Consider the following 16,344-nt stretch of genomic DNA (forward strand, 5'->3'; position numbering starts at 1 on the left):
ACAGAAAGGAAAGGTGGGAGTTCAGAGTCGCTGGCAACCTTCCCCTAAGTTTAAAATTGTGGTCTGGAAACTGCAGAGAACAGCATATTCCCCAAACTAAGGATACTCAGATCATAGCACCATCTAAACGATCTCAAAATACTTGAAAAGATATTTAAAAATTCAATCAAAGTTGTAGTTATTTTCTAGAGCGATGCAAAATGCATAAAGATGTTTATAGAATTCAAATTTAGAAAGTTGGAAGAGAGGTAAAAAGCACTGTGACCAAAATCTTCAGATGGAAATTCAGTCCCTGTTAGGAGGGAAGAGCTGCTTACCTGCCAGCCTGAGAAGAAATTCATGCCCCTCCAACCTCCACTCTGCCCCCACCCCAACCCCTGGCTACCTTGCAGGGTCGGGGGAGGTGGGGTAGAATACAACTGAACTCAGAAGTCACATGGAGGTTGATGTTACAGGAAACCCAAATATTCAAACTGCTCAGTCAATTAAAGCATGTGGTATGCTTGCAGATGACTGACTAAATGAGGCCTTAAAATGACAACATTGATGAGGTACTCGGCACTTTGTATACCCTAGATATTTTCTTCCTTTTTAGATACTCCACATTGTTGATTTTTTAAAAACCTGTGTTAGCTTGGTATCTCAGGTTGTGTCTGTGTGTGTGTATGTATGTTTTTCAAAGTTCTTTTGTGTGTTCCACATGGGAGCTTCAGAAATGATCATGTTGCTCTCTGGAGGGGCTATAAGTACTATTGTTACAGCATATTTGCTGTGGTGTTACTTTGTGTTAGTTGCGGTTGCCACTCAGCATGCCAAGATTGCCTATCTTATTATTTATTTTTTCCCTTGCACTGTTCCTGTCTTTTTAAGAAAATTTAAACCTGAATCATGCGGATATTTGGTTCTTCAATGAGAGCAGCTCCCACTCTGTTCTGGTAGAATAGCAACATAGTACAGTCTGCTAGCTGGTTGATTATTATTTGATTTCATCTCTACCTGAGTCTCATACATAGTCAGAAAATATGCAGAATGTTTCCATCCTAGAGGTGTCCACAGCAAGCAAATATTTGAATGTCTCAGAATTAGTGGCTTTCTAAAGATGTTGACTGAGGGGCACCTGGGTGGCTCAGTTGTTAAGCATCTACCTTCTGCCCAGGTCATGATCAAGCCCTGTCTTGGACTCCTTACTCTGGGGGAATCCTGTTTCTCCCTCTCTCACTCCACCTGCTTGTGTTTCCTCTCTTACTGTGTGTGTGTGTGTCTCTCTCTCTCTTTCTCTGTTAGATAAATAAAATAAAATCTTAAATAAAAAGATACATAACTATGTTGACTGAAACCACAGTATCTCTGAGCTATATAAAACTTAAAATTACTTGTTGAGAAGCAGATTTCTATTTTTTCATAAATACTCAATTCCTAATCTCAACAAATAAGACAATGAGGGTTTCAGAGAGCTGCTATTCTATCTCAAATTGTTTATTTAAATTAGGATGTCATCTTTAGAGTTATAGTAGATGGCTAGGACTCCATAACAAAGTACCACAGACCAGGGGGCTTAAACAGCAGGAATTTGCCCATGACTCTGGAGGCTAGAAGTCCGGGATCAAGGTGTCTACAGGTTTGGTTTCTCCTGAGACCTCTTCCCTTGGCTTGTAGATGGCCGCCTTCCTCCTTTGTCTTGACCTCATCTTGCCTCTGTGTTTACATGTGTCTTCTTCTTAAAAGGACACCAGTCATCCTGGATGAGGCTCTACCCTTATTCCCTCATTTCAACTTAGTCACCTTTTCAAAGGCCCCATCTTCAATACAATCTTATTCTGAGGTATGGGGGGAGAGGGTCAGGATTTCAACATATGAATTGGCTGAGAGGAGCACACCTCAGGCCATGGTAGGAGGTATTAGCAAGAAAAAGATATTTGCCAAGGGTACAGATTTATTGAAGCATATTACAGGCCAGGCAACAAGATAACTGTTTTATACACATTATTTCATATACTTCTTACAATGACCCTTAAAGTTAAATTATTAGAATTTCTATTTTACAAATGAGAAAATTTGGGCTCCAAAATAAAGTAACTTTCCCAAAGCTACAGAGAACGAATTGTTGAAACCAAGTCTGCACGCTGTCTCCGGAAAGTGACCATGATGCTTTTCTGCGATTTATGCAAAGGTTGCAGAGCCAGCTGACAGCAAAACAGGTCTCCTAATTCCCAGGACAGCATTCTATTACACTCGTGCACTTGATCTGAGAGAAATGTAGTGTCCACTACTCCACTTGTTAAAAATAAGGATGTCATTTTGCCTTGTGTTTGTTAGGCTGTTCTAGATTTCAAGGGATAGAGAGCACCGAACAGGATGAGATGTTAAAATCCATCCGTGCTTTGCTTGTGAACTCAGTTAATTGGGACTATTAAAGGGATATTAATAGGTAGAGCCACCGACCATCCTGGTTTGCCTGAACTCAAGGCTTTCCCAGGATATGCGAGTTTTGTTAAGCCTCAGACAATCCCAACTTTAAAAACTGAAACACTTTCAGGCTATTTGTTTGTTTGTTTTTAATATTGTATTTATTTATTTGAGAGAGAGAGAGAGAGAGAGTGCTCCAGTAGCAGGGAGGAGCAGAGGGAGAGAAGGGGGGAAAGCGTCTCAAGCAGAGCCCAACTGGGGGCTCGATCTCACTACCCTGAGATCACGACCCAAGCCAAAATCAGGAGTGGGGTGCTTAACCAACTGAGCCACTGACATGCACCCAGAAACAGTTTTAAAGTAGAAAATATACGGAGCGATTTCATCAACTGCAGATACCCTGTGGAGCACTGGACTACCAGCTCAGACACCACAGCTAGAATCCGTAGAGACTGAACATACAAATGGACAAGGGCTAGACCATGTATAAAAATAGACCTTTGACCCCCAACCTGCAGCGACCAGCCCAGGCAGACAACCCCTTGCCTGCAATGAACAACCTCCTGTGTCTCACTTTCAAGAAATCAGATTGCTCTTTCTGGGGGCAACCCAGGAAGCTAAACAATAACTTCTACAACAGTCAGCCCAAAATGAACAGGGCTTGATTAATGACTTATAGCTGCCCAATTTTTATCCAGTTTGCAACTTAGGGCCAATCAGAGAAAGCCAAATAGTCACCCCACTTCCCGTGGGGGGATGGTCCACTTCCCGTTAGCCCACCAGTAGCTTCCCCTCCCCAATGGTCTCAATTAGCATATACCAGAAAACTTCTCTTTCTGTTACTATAAAGTCTCCTAGTCCGCCTTTGAGTCTCTGTCAAAATGCAAGTGACAGTGGCGGACTCCCTTGCTATAGCACACATAAATAAATAGCCTTTGCTTTACTGTCATTTGATTCGCCTTTATTTTCACATTCCATCAACAAGACACACTATTGGCCCTCTACTCTAGTGTTCTACCGTTTTGGTGACTCAGCACTTTGCCTCTACTGCTCCCACACGCTGCTACCATTGATAACTGCCTCTGTACCCCCTGTGGTCTCAGGCTTCTGTTTACTGCCTTATAGCTGCACCTTCAGATCCTCTTCTTTTCCATTAGCTGCATCTATCTTTGAGTTAAACCCCCTGAGAGAGGGCATCCGATGGCAGTACACATGGGGTTGCTCAGGGAACACCCTTATCTTGGATGGTTATGGCTCTAGCCAATTCACAAACTGCTGACCAGACAATAAGTGACTGCCTTTGGGTCAAAGGAAAGCTTCGCTCATAGTAACACCATCATGTGGTAGAAAGCATGATAACTTATGAATAAAAGATATTTTATTTAAAAATGGCTTCACTAGAACTAGAGTGTACATTAACAAAATTGGCCAAGAGTTATGTCTGAAAATGACATTTGGTCCTTACTGAAAAGATAGACTTATATTTGAACATGTGAGGCACATACAGCAAAGCATCCTACATAATTTTTATTTTTCTTCTTTCCAAGAGCTTCTTTTCCCTTTATAACTGGAGAAAGAGAAGCTTTGAGTTAAGTGCTCAATTTGACTTGACAGATTTTTTATTCCTGCCATGTTACTACTGGACAGAAAGTCTTGCAAATTAGATTCTAAGTGAACAATGTGATATTCCCCCACCTTAATAAGTGGTTCCCTTGCAGGTGAAGCATTTCAATAAATGATTTATAAACTGTTATTCATTACTAGTTCTATAAAACTACTTTCTCCTCAAAAGAATTAGAAACAAAGAATAGCCACTTTAAGTCCATTTTTCATAAAGTTCTTCAAAGGTTTTTAGTTAATTTTGAATCATTAGTAAATTTATTTATCATTCAATTTTTCATATTTCCTAAGGACCTTCTACCTTTCAGGCATGGCAGGATTATCTACCTCATATGGATAGTCTGATATCCAAAGCAGAATTGTTACGTCTAAATCCCCAATTTCTGTAGATATGTCAATAGATTAAAGCTCAGAGAGACATAATTTCAATATCAAAAGGTCAGAGGCTCAAAGAGAAAGTCATTAGGCATGAAAGCAGCCATTTTAGGATCTGATCTTCATTGTCTATGGAGGTAAGAACTGCTGGTTTGCAGCATTTTGATTCATCCAGATTACTAGAAAGATGAGTTCTAGAAGCAAAGTCACTAGATTTTTGTCTTATGCTCACAGAATATCCCTTACAAGCCATCCATTCTCTTAAATTTGGGCTCTATATACCAAACGAATCATTGACCATGCTTTCAGATGGTTTTTCTAACGGGAAATGCAACTTGCCAACCAGTTGACATAAACGTTTAATCTTTTTTTTTTTTTTTTTTAAATAAAAGCTTAGTTTATTACAGAATTCTGGATTGACTCACTATATCTTCCAGCCTCTGCTGCTCATGATAAGCCTATAGCCAATCAGACACTTTGCATTTTTTAGATTCTGTGTTTCCTCCTTATTTTTGCTTTTTATTTTTTTTTAAGATTTTAGTTATTTATTTGACAGACAGAGATCACAGGTAGGCAGAGAGGCAGATAGAGAGAGAGGAGGAAGCAGGCTCCCCACTGAGCAGAAAGCTTAATGTGGGGCTTGATCCCAGGACCCTGCGATCATGACCTGAGCCAAAGGCAGAGGCTTTAACCCACTGAACCACCCAGGCACCCCTATTTTTGCTTTTTAAATATAGAATGTATTATTTGTTTTAGGGGTACAGATCTGTGATTCATCAGTCTTACACAATTCACAGCACTCACCATAGCATATACCCTCCCTAATGTCCATTGCCCAGCCACCACCCTCTGCTCCAGCAAGCCTCAGTTTGTTTTCTGAGATTAAGAGTCCCTTATGGTTTGTCTCCCTCTCTGGTTTCATCCTGTTCCATTTTTTCCTCTCTTACCCCATAATCCTCTGCCTGTTTCTCAAATTCCACATATCAGCGAGATCATATGATAATTATCTTTCTTGATTGACTTATTTTGCTTAGCATAATACCCTCCAGTTCCATCCATGTCGTTGCAAATGGCAAGATTTCATTTTTTGGATGGCTGAATAATAGTCCATTGTATAGATATACAGCATCTTCTTTGTCCTTTTATTTGTCAATGGACATCTAGGTTCTTTCCATAGTTTGGCTATTGTGACATTGCTTCTATAAACATTGAGGTTCATGTGCCTCTTCGGATCACTACATTTTAGAAATTAAGAAAAACACAAAAAAAATGGAAAAATGTCCCATGCTTATGGATTGGAAGAATGAATATTGCTTAAATGTTTATGCTACCTAGAGTAATCTTTACATTTAATGTAATCCCTATCAAAATACCATAAACTTTTTTCATAGAAATGGAACAAATAGGCGTCTTCTTCCTGCCTTGTCTTCCGAGCTTTTGTTCGTAGAGCAGCCAATAGCAAGATGTCTTCAGGAAATGCCAAAATTGGGCATCCTGCCCCCAACTTCAAAGCCACGGCTGTTATGCCAGATGGCCAGTTCAAAGACCTCAGCCTATCTGACTACAAAGGAAAATATGTTGTGTTCTTCTTTTACCCTCTTGACTTCACCTTTGTGTGTCCCACGGAGATCATTGCTTTCAGTGACAGGGCAGAAGAATTTAAGAAACTCAACTGTCAAGTGATTGGTGCTTCTGTGGATTCTCATTTCCGTCACCTGGCATGGATCAACACACCCAAGAAATAAGGAGGACTGGGACCCATGAACATTCCCTTGGTATCAGACCCCAAGCGTACCATTGCTCAGGACTATGGAGTCTTAAAGGCTGATGAAGGCATCTCGTTCAGGGTCCTCTTTATCATTGATGATAAAGGCATCCTTAGGCAGATCACTGTAAATGATGGCCTACCTGTTGGCCACTCTGTGGATGAGACTCTGCAACTGGTTCAGGCCTTCCAGTTTACTGACAAGCATGGGGAAGTGTGCCCAGCTGGCTGGAAGCCTGGCAATGATACCATCAAGCCTAATGTCCAGAAGAGCAAAGAGTATTTCTCTAAGCAGAAGTGAGCAACGGGCCATTTTAGGGCTGGGCTGTAGTGGGTGGCCATGAAAACAAAATCTCTTTTGTACTATTGTTATGCTTAAAACACAAGACTTTAGACTTTGTGCAGATGTGGGACAGGCCTTTCCTGCAGGGGTTGGGGAGTCCAGCCTGCCTTCTCTGGAGAGAATGGCCTGAACTATGTTACAGGGCAGGCCAACTGTGATGTACAGTAGGAGGGCAACACTTCTGATCTTCTGTTGTTTCTATTAAACTTGAACTGAGGAAAAAAAAAAAAAAGAAATGGAACAAATAATCCTAAAATTTGTATGGAGCTAGAAAAGACCCCCAATAGCCAGAAGAATATTGGAAAAGAAGACCAAAGCTGGTGGCATCACAATTCTGGAGTTCAGTTCTAATACAAAGCTATAATCATCAAGACAGTATGGTACTGGCAAAAAAAAAGATACATAGATCAATGGAACAAAATAGAAAGCCCAGAAAGAGACCCTCAATTCTATGGCCAGCTAATCTTTGACAAAACAGGAAAGAATGTCCAATGAGAAAAAGACAGTCTCTTTAACAAAGGTGTTGGGAAAATTGGACAGCCACATGCAGAAGAATGAAACTGAACCACTTTCTCATACCACACACAGAAATAGACTCAAAATGGATGAAAAACTTCAATGTAAGACAGGATTCCATCAAAATCCTTGAGGAGAACACAGGCAGCAACCTCTTCGACCTCAGCCTCAACAACTTCTTCCTAGAAACATCACCGAAGGCAAAGGAAGCAAGGGTAAAAATGAACTATTGGGACTTCATCAAGATCAAAAGCTTTTGCACAGCAAAGGAAACAGCAAAACCAAAAGACAACTGACAGAATAGGAGAAGATATTTGCAAATAACATATCAGATATAAGGCAAATATCCAAAATCTATAAAGAACTTATCAAACTCAACACCCAAATAACAAATAATCCAATCAAGAAATGGGCAGAGGACATGAACAGACATTCTGCAAAGAAGACATCCAGATGGCCAACAGACACACGAAAAAACGCTGAATATCACTTGGCATCAGGAAAATACAAATCAAAACAACAATGAGATACCACCTTACACTAGTCGAAATGGCTAAAATTAACAAGTCGGGAAATGACAGATGTTGGTGAGGTTGTGGAGAAAAGGGAAACCCTCCTACTGCTGGTGGGAATACAAGCTGGTGCAGCCACTCTAGAAAACAGTATGGAGTTTCCTCAAAAAGTTGAAAACAGAGCTACCCTATGACCCAGCAACTACACTACAGCCTATTTATCCCAAAGATAAAAATGTAGCATTTAATCTTCTTGCCAGTGGATTTCTCACAGTGAGATGACAACTGACAATCTTGCTACAAATTCATATTCCTTGGATGCAATTTGCTTGTTCCAATTGTTACTCAAACTTGAAGGAAAGTGGTTTTATCTCCTAGACGTCCACTGTGACCAGAGAAAAGACTCTCCAGTGCGGGGTAGACACATTCTTCATGTCTTTCTGTGGTACTGAATACACGTGCTGGGGCATGTAGTCACTATGAACAACAGTTATCAGCAACTCATTCCTGGAAGCAAGTAGTATCGTGAGTGTTTTCGAGACTGACCCAGATAAAGCAGGTCTGGGAATCAAAACTAGGCTGAGGCGGTTTGCAATGAGAATCAAGTTGAGTCAAACATTCAGGTAGCAGTGTGAGGCAGAGAAAGAGCATGCATGTATTGGAGAGGTGTTGTGTGGGTGTCGAAAGTAAGAAAGGGGGTGGGGAATGACTGGGAATTGTGAAAGGGGGTTTCATTCTCAAAAGTCGAAACCCAAAGATTGGGCTCAGGAGAGCAGGACTGGAAAAGCTATTTCTTCCCTCTCAAGGGCTGAGAAAGACGCCCTAGCAGGTAGGCAGTTAAGAACGGCCTGCCATTCCCACTCTGTACAAGACATTGTCCTGTATCAGGATTTCAATCACAAATTCATTATCCACATTTAACGTCTTTACTGGGTGGGTTTAAGAAGCAGAGTATTATTGTGTACCAATGCTGTGTTCACAAAGCAGCCACTTGCATAAATTCCCTTTATCACTGCTAAGTGATGAAGTATCCACTGATAACCTCTGAGAGCTTTAACTTCCTACTAACTGCTGAATATGCAAACATATCAACACATCTACAAGAGAAAATTTCAGGTTGGATGAGGTTAAACATTCTCCAGCTGTTCTGATTACTTCCCTCCTCTATTGCACTTTTCATTTCCTTACATGACTGCCTTTTCCCATCATCCTGAGCTAGAACCACCCCTGGCATCCACGCACAGTAGCCTTACCCACCAGTTGCTCCCTCTACCCCATCTTCAATGTCACAAAGTTAGGAAAATTGCTTCATCTCTTCGTTCACCTGAGGCAGGGTCAGAGTTTGGCCCTAGCATAGAACTGTCCGAAACAGAAAGCGTAGATTTCTCAAACTAGTTTTCCTAAACTTAATCACATATATCTTAACTAGCCACCCTACCAGAGCTCCTTGTTAAGGACTTGACTCTGTGTATGCTAGACTAAATTAAATTGACTCAGAAGAGCACTGTTAAAAACATGGTAACTGTCTCGCCAAAAGTAGATTCCAAACATCGTCTCTAGCGCTGGCTCCTAGGATGTCCAGTCACTGTGGCCTTAGTCCGGCCCTTAACACTAGTCCCTGGGGAGGAAGACATTTCTCTGTGAATCTGTGGGTCCTCAGGCATTCTGTCTTGGGGCATCACCATTTTATGAACTTCATTCAGGATGCGCTCCATGACACTAGGGCCTAGATATCCGGACTTAAGCCCTCATCCATTTCTCTACAACTTTTATGATGTATTTGACACATATTCACTAGCTAGTGAGTTGCTAAGGTTCATTTCAACCTCAAAATAAGCCTAGCTTTCTCACCTACTGGATCCTAATCTTGTTATTTATTTGTCTTTGATGACAGATCCCTGCTATCCCCGTTTCAAATCTCTCTCGGTTACTTCTAACCATGAGAAACAGAATTTCTGTCTTTTCTTTTGGAAAGTATCCATTCTCATCTGGGTCTCCCACTAAGTTCTTAGCTCATCGTCAGAACAGAGAAGCTTTTCATGAGTAACAAAACTCATGGAGAGAGCTCCACTCCTTGCCCATGTTTTGCTGGGTGACTCACCTCTGAGGAAACTCTGAGGTGTCGTTTTCTGGAATCCTATGCCCGTCCCCGTTTTACAACCACAAAACTATTTTACACTGGCTATAAATGTAACAGATATGATTTCCCTCAAGGGAAAAGAAGAGCTAGTAACTGACAAATCTAAAGTATCAGTTACCTCTAAGATTAATATTCGAAAAAACCTACACTCTCTAGTTTAAAAGTGGATTTCTTGCTCACAAAACACATGAATATGGCCTCCATAGGGTACACTGTGGCTACAAGAATTTAAATAATTATCATACCATGATTCAGGAAAAGCAAGAAGTTATTTTATACTAGTTTAGATCTTTGGCACACGTTATTGGCATCATTTAGACATCATAACTCATTAACTGTGTAGGGCTTTAATTCACCTTTAAGCATACTGTATAGTTCTAAGACTTATTTTCTACTGGAAAATTTATTTTGATGGTTTCTTATATTTTTGAAATTGTTTTAATCAAAGCACATTCTGTATTGCTGCATTACCTACAAACCGGAGGATCTATATCCTGATGAGTCAACATAGCCAGTCGGGGCAGTCAGAAATGAGTCCGTGTCCATCAGTGTCAGCTGTGACAAATATTCATGTCAAAGGGCAGCCATAAGCATGTGTGCAGCACCATATTAATCAAAGGAAATGTGTAGCATGCAAATGGTTAAAGGATGCCTTCTAATGACAAATTTTATGAGTGGTCATATTATTTCTGCTTCAATATATATACTAGCTCCTTGACACGCAATCAGAATAATCCTTTAGTTCTGCTGGAAATGTGATTGCTTACCTTAGTTTAGCATTTGAATTTTTCTCTTAGGAAACGTTATGGTAAGACCCAAAATGATTGCAATTGAATATCAGGACATGTGATCTGTTGAGGCTCACATATGACATAGTCTGAATTTTCTCTTCTGCTCCTCTTCAAACTCAATGACTTTCCCTGTACAGTCGTAAAAAAAATATTTTGCAAGGAAGAAATACACTGCAATAGATGGTATTGGGACAAATATTTTTCCATGTCATAAAATAACAATAATCACAAGCATAAAAAAAAAAAGAAGAGGAAAGAAAAAGAAGAAATTGGACCCTCACCACATACACTGTAGTAAAAATCAATACCAAGTGACGATTTCAACGAAGAAGACAAAACTATAGAACTTTCAGGGGAACATGTATTTGACTGTCTTTACAAAACTGGAGTAGGCAGGGATTTCTTAGGTAAATGAAATCCAAACCATGAAGGAAAATACTGGTAAATTCAATTATGTAAAATGGAAGAAGTTTCTCTCCCTCCCACTTTCCCTCTTTCCCTTCGTTCCTGCCATTTTCTCTCCATCCCCAAAACTGATGGAGCAGAGCCTGAGATAGGAAGGCCTCTCTGGTAAAGGGACAGCATCTCCGAGGTATGTTGGGGCTCTTGTGAGGAAAGTGTACCTAGTCCTGGGGTAGCTTGGTGGGGTCAGTCAATTGTTTTCATATGAGGACTGACCATATAAGTAAGACTATTGAGGATAATGGGAACCAGATTTCTCAAAGTTAGAGAAAGAAGTCACAAATATTAAAAGGGGGGAAAGCTAAAATAAAATAAATCTTGTAGTTTCCAATATAGAAAGACCCTAAACACAGATATAAGTGTATTTGTAACTGTATGTATATGCGTGCATGTTTCTCTCTCTCAGCAAGCATTCCTGTATTCCTTAGCTCTGGCCACTGAGAAGTCCTGGAAGCAGCAATATCCCAATAGCAATAGGTATACTGGCATCTACAGCTTGGTTTGTAAATGCCGCTTACCATGAAGAAGGACTCTGGACCCTAGAAGTGACCAGTTTCTAGGGCTGGGTCAGGAAGACAGCTCTCTTAGTCATATGGTGCCAGGAAGTAACAAAGAACGCCAAGAATGATAAAGACATTCAAAAAGGACAGAGTAGCTAACTTAAAACTTCTCCTATTGGCCAAATCTGGGACAATTCAAGCATCAAAATAAACAATGATACTAACAAGTTATAAACTACTGACTTAAATAGGAATCTCTGAGTCCATACTGATGTATATAAATAAGTGGACAGATAAATGAAGAGAAGAGAAAACTTCTTACAATGTTTGTAACAATAACATGGCAGGTTATTCATGTAAAAGAAAGGATGAAACTAAAATATATTTTTGGCAAACATCATAGTAATTAATTGGGCAAGAAACTTTAATGGAGGTTAACATTTTAGTGGAAGGAAAAGTTTGATGAAAAGCAGGTTGTTCCCATAGCTTCAAAATATCTTTTCACAAAATATGTAGGAGATACAAGGGGAAAAGATTAAATTTATAGTGGACAAAACTGAGAGCTGGTAGACATTACCGTAATCAAATGATCAAAGCTGGCATAAGTAGAAATGGGACAAATCAGAATCTTGTACCAACTAATAGGATGCAGTGAGGAAAGCATAGCATCAATTCAAGGATATATATATCCTAGAATATACATATTATAGGTAGAATTATATATATATATATTCTAGTTATATATTATATATGTTCTAATTATATATTCTATATAAAAAGAATTAAATATAAGACATGTGTTTATAATTTATAATATTTTATATTATAATATATAAAATTATATAGTATAGTATAAATTATAGAATATGTAAGTTTAGAATATATGCTATATAAGTAGAATATATATAATTTTATTATAACTCTATAATATATATATTCTAGGATGTACATATCCCTGAACTGATGCTATGCTTTCCTCACTGCCTCCTAATAGCTGGCACATGATTAGAGCCTAGATTACTTCTAGGAGACATAAGAGTTCCCTTAGAGAAGCATTTCTCAAACTTTTTGGTTTCAGGATCCCTTGCATCTTCAAAATTACTGAGGACCTCAAAGAGTTTTGATTTTTGTGGATTGTATCTATTTATGTTTGTAGTATGAAAAAATCCAAACTAAGAAATTTTTTGAAAAACTTCATCAATTTATTTATAGCAACAATAATAAACCCATTATATTAACATAAATAACATACTTAATGAAAAGCAATTGTGTTTTCCAACCAAATGAGTGGCATTATTTTTCATTTTTGGAAATTTTTCTAAATGTCTGGTTTACTAGAAAACAGATTGTCCAATCTCCTTCTTTATTCAAACAATTGCTTTATGTTATTTTGGTGCAAGTTATATTGGTGCGAGTATATGAACAATGTCTAGTCTAACAAAAATATGTGGTAGGAAAAGAAAGAGTACTTTAATAGCCTTTTCATCTAGTTGTGATATTCTTTGATACTGTACCAATATTTGACAAGTGGCAGTTTTCTAAATATGAATTGCAATATGGAAACTGAAATTATGTCAATGAAGTCTTCTTACTCTATTACATTGAAAGACTTTTTTAAAAAAAGATGTTATTTATTTATTTGACAGAGACAGATCACAAGTAGGCAGAGAGGCAGGCAGAGAGAGAGAGAGGGAAGCAGGCTCCCCGCCGAGCAGAGAGCCCGATGCGGGACTCGATCCCAGGACCCTGAGATCATGACTTGAGCCGAAGGCAGCGGCTTAACCCACTGAGCCACCCAGGTGCCCCTAAAAGACTTTTTCTATCTTGGATTTTCAGTCATCTTTTACCCATTCATAATTTTATGACATGGTGATTGGTCATTGGAAAGAGGATGGTTCACTGAGACACATGAATCTTCCAAATGTTGGCACTTTCTCATTATACAATATTAAACAAACACATTGGTTTTGTCAGTCTAATCAGAAAAGTCTTTAAGTATTTGGAAAAGACTTTAAGGATTCCAGTAAGAGGAAACTGCCTCTTACTGTGCAGATACAAGTTTTCTAAAATTCTAAATTTTGCTTAAAAGCTTGAAATTGAATTTTATCATTGGCAATAAATGCCTGGTGCATAATAGGACAAAAGTTATATTCAGTGAAGAGAAAGACAAAAAGACATTTAGCTTGAAAAAAACATTATCTCCTTACCATCCTAATACACTTTAAATTTATATTCCAGTTGATTTTGATGCAGGTATCATCCACACCATCTTCTATCCATACTTGATCTACTTGATTCTACAAACTCTGATGCAACTTCCCTGTAGAGTATACCTCCCTGCCCTTGCTGGGGTGGACAGGGGTACGCACCAGGCTATGAAGGAAGATGGCAGCTACCTAGGAGTTGACATGCTCTTGATACATATTTTTCCTATTTCTCTTCTCATTTCTCAGAGTCGCCTTCCAAAGTAACTGGTTACATCCAATTCTTGAGACTCTCCATGGTTCTGCTAAATGAAACAGTTTGCTTCTTTTCAACATCTTCCTGTGTGTCTCAGATGCTTACATTTTAGCTTTCTCTGCTCTGCTAGAGTCAGTTACCACCAATCCACTGTCTTCTTGACTTCCAAAAATTTGTTGACAATCCTCATCTCCCTTCATCTATTCTTTTTCTTTTATTGTGATTTTAGAACATTTTTCTTCCATTATTGTTGTTTTAATGGATTTGGGAGGGAGGGTGTAGAGATAAATATTTGTGCTTAATCATCATGGTTTACCAGAAGTCAACACTCCTGCATGTAGAACAGAATTTTCAAATTTGTCCTTCTCTTTAATTGGATCAACAACATCCAAGCTTGGAGATTTCATATCTTAAATTTCCCCCCATAGATTAAGCAATATAGCCCATCGTCCTTTTGACAGAGAAGTTGTGAGACTTCTTGCTTACGGTAAGCAGTAACAGAAGTAAGGAGTATAAATGGTTATTTTTATGAGTGCTAATTTCTCCTTGGACTAATGCTCATTTTGGAGTGTGAATTGTCTATGCAAATGATTTGCCCATTTTTTAATTGGATTGCTTTTTTGGGGGGTATATATAGTTTAGATACAAGTCCTTTGACAGAGATATACATATAAATGAATATTTTCTCCTAGTTTATGGTTTGTCTGTTCATTTTTTAAAAAGGTCTATGACCTTTTTAGGTCTATGACCCATCTTTAGTTAATTTTTATGTACCGTGTGAGGTACAGCTGAGGTTCATTTTTTCCCCATCTATTCTAGTTTTTCCAGCTCCCTTTGTTTAAAAGACTTTTCTTTCCTAATGAATTGTCTTAAAACTTTCGTAAAAAAGGTTTAAAAATGGTTCTATATATATGAGTCTATTTCCCAACTTTCTAATCTGTTCCATCAATTTATTTGTCTGTACTTATGATAATTCCACATTATCCTGATTACTATAACTTTATAATAGATCTGAAAATCACCTTAAAAATTGGTGAGTCCTCCAGATGTTTGTGGAATCATGTTGGATTCATATTGGAGTCAATTTCTACCAAAAAATCTAATTTTTTAGTTGAGATTGTATTTAATGCACAGATTAATTTAGGGAGACTTAATATCTTAACAATATTGTGTCTTTTGATCCAGGAAAATTCGAAGTCTCTCCATTTATTTAGATTTTTTTGATCTCTTCCAACAAAGTTTTCAGTGTAGAGGTCTTACACATCTTTCATTAAATTTATTCTGAAATATTTTATGCATTTGTTGCTATGATTAAAAAGTATTTTCTAGGTGTTTTCTGCAAGTATACAAAAATAAGATTAATTTTTTGGTACATTGACTTTGTATCCTGTGACCTTATAAATTAATTTAGTAATCCTCATAGTGTTTTATAGATTCCTTGGGAATTTGTACGTTAACAATCATGTCATCTGAGAATAAAGATGGTTTTACCCTTTCTTTTCAGTTTTTGTTAAGTTTCCAAGCCCTGTTGGAGGGTTTCCCTCCCTTGGCCCTACTGACACTTTGAGCCTGTCTTATGCATTATAGAATGTTTAGCAGCGTCCCTTCCCCACCAGATGCCCGTGGCACCTTCCACCCACTCCCCGCCCTCCACCCCTTCTGCCCTTCTGAATAACTTCCAGGCAGGGGAGGCTGGTGAAGTCTCCAGGGGGCAGACTGTGCCACAGCAGGAAGGGGGGCAGAAAGAAAACAGCTCGAGCCTGGGAGACTGAAGAAAGGCACAGAGTCAAATAGACAAGAAGGGAGTTCCAGAAACAACAATTTGGCCAGTGTGATGGGAACAGAAATGTTCAAGAACGGGGATTGTAGTTACAGGAGGGATGATGTCTTGGGGTAAGTTTCTGAAGGTCCAGAAATGCCAAAAATTTGTTTGTTTGTTTGTTTTTTCCTCATGTATCAGAGCCGAGCCCTGAAGAAATCAAATTAAATCTTAAATAGATGACTGGTATTGAAAATAGATGAAATCAGAGAAGCTTTATCAAAATGTGCTCTGCAGGAGGAACCTTGGAACCTTCCCCATGACCTTGCCCTTGAGATGGCTCCCGAGGCCCCTCCATGGCACGTCTCCTCTCCCCCTAGTGTTCTTTGAAATAGGGATACCAACAGCAACTTTAAATAATGAGGAGTCATTAATGGGTTTTGAAGCTCAGAAGGCAAGCTTTTCCCTAGCTGTGAGCCTTAAGAAAGTTATTTAGCCTCTCTGGGGCTCATTTCCTTTTTTGTAACGTGAAGATAATACCTTCTAGAGAGGTTGTAACAATTAGAAACAAAGTACTTGGCACAGTGCCTGGTGTGTAGGTGTTCAAATAAGTGTAATTGCAAAGTTAATGATCGTGACGATAATAATGGAAACAGAGGGTGTCGCCCGGCGCTGAGTTCCAAATTCCCGAAGTC

At 38.9% G+C, this 16,344-nt stretch overlaps 1 pseudogene; it reads left to right on the forward strand.

The window, feature by feature from the left end:
* The first annotated feature begins 5,806 nt into the window (after nucleotides 1-5,806).
* Nucleotides 5,807-6,482, forward strand: LOC131819630 (peroxiredoxin-1-like; annotated as a pseudogene).
* The last annotated feature ends 9,862 nt before the right edge of the window (nucleotides 6,483-16,344 follow it).

This window comes from Mustela lutreola, chromosome 1 (assembly GCF_030435805.1).
Source record: "Mustela lutreola isolate mMusLut2 chromosome 1, mMusLut2.pri, whole genome shotgun sequence".
Taxonomy (NCBI): Eukaryota; Metazoa; Chordata; class Mammalia; order Carnivora; family Mustelidae; genus Mustela; species Mustela lutreola.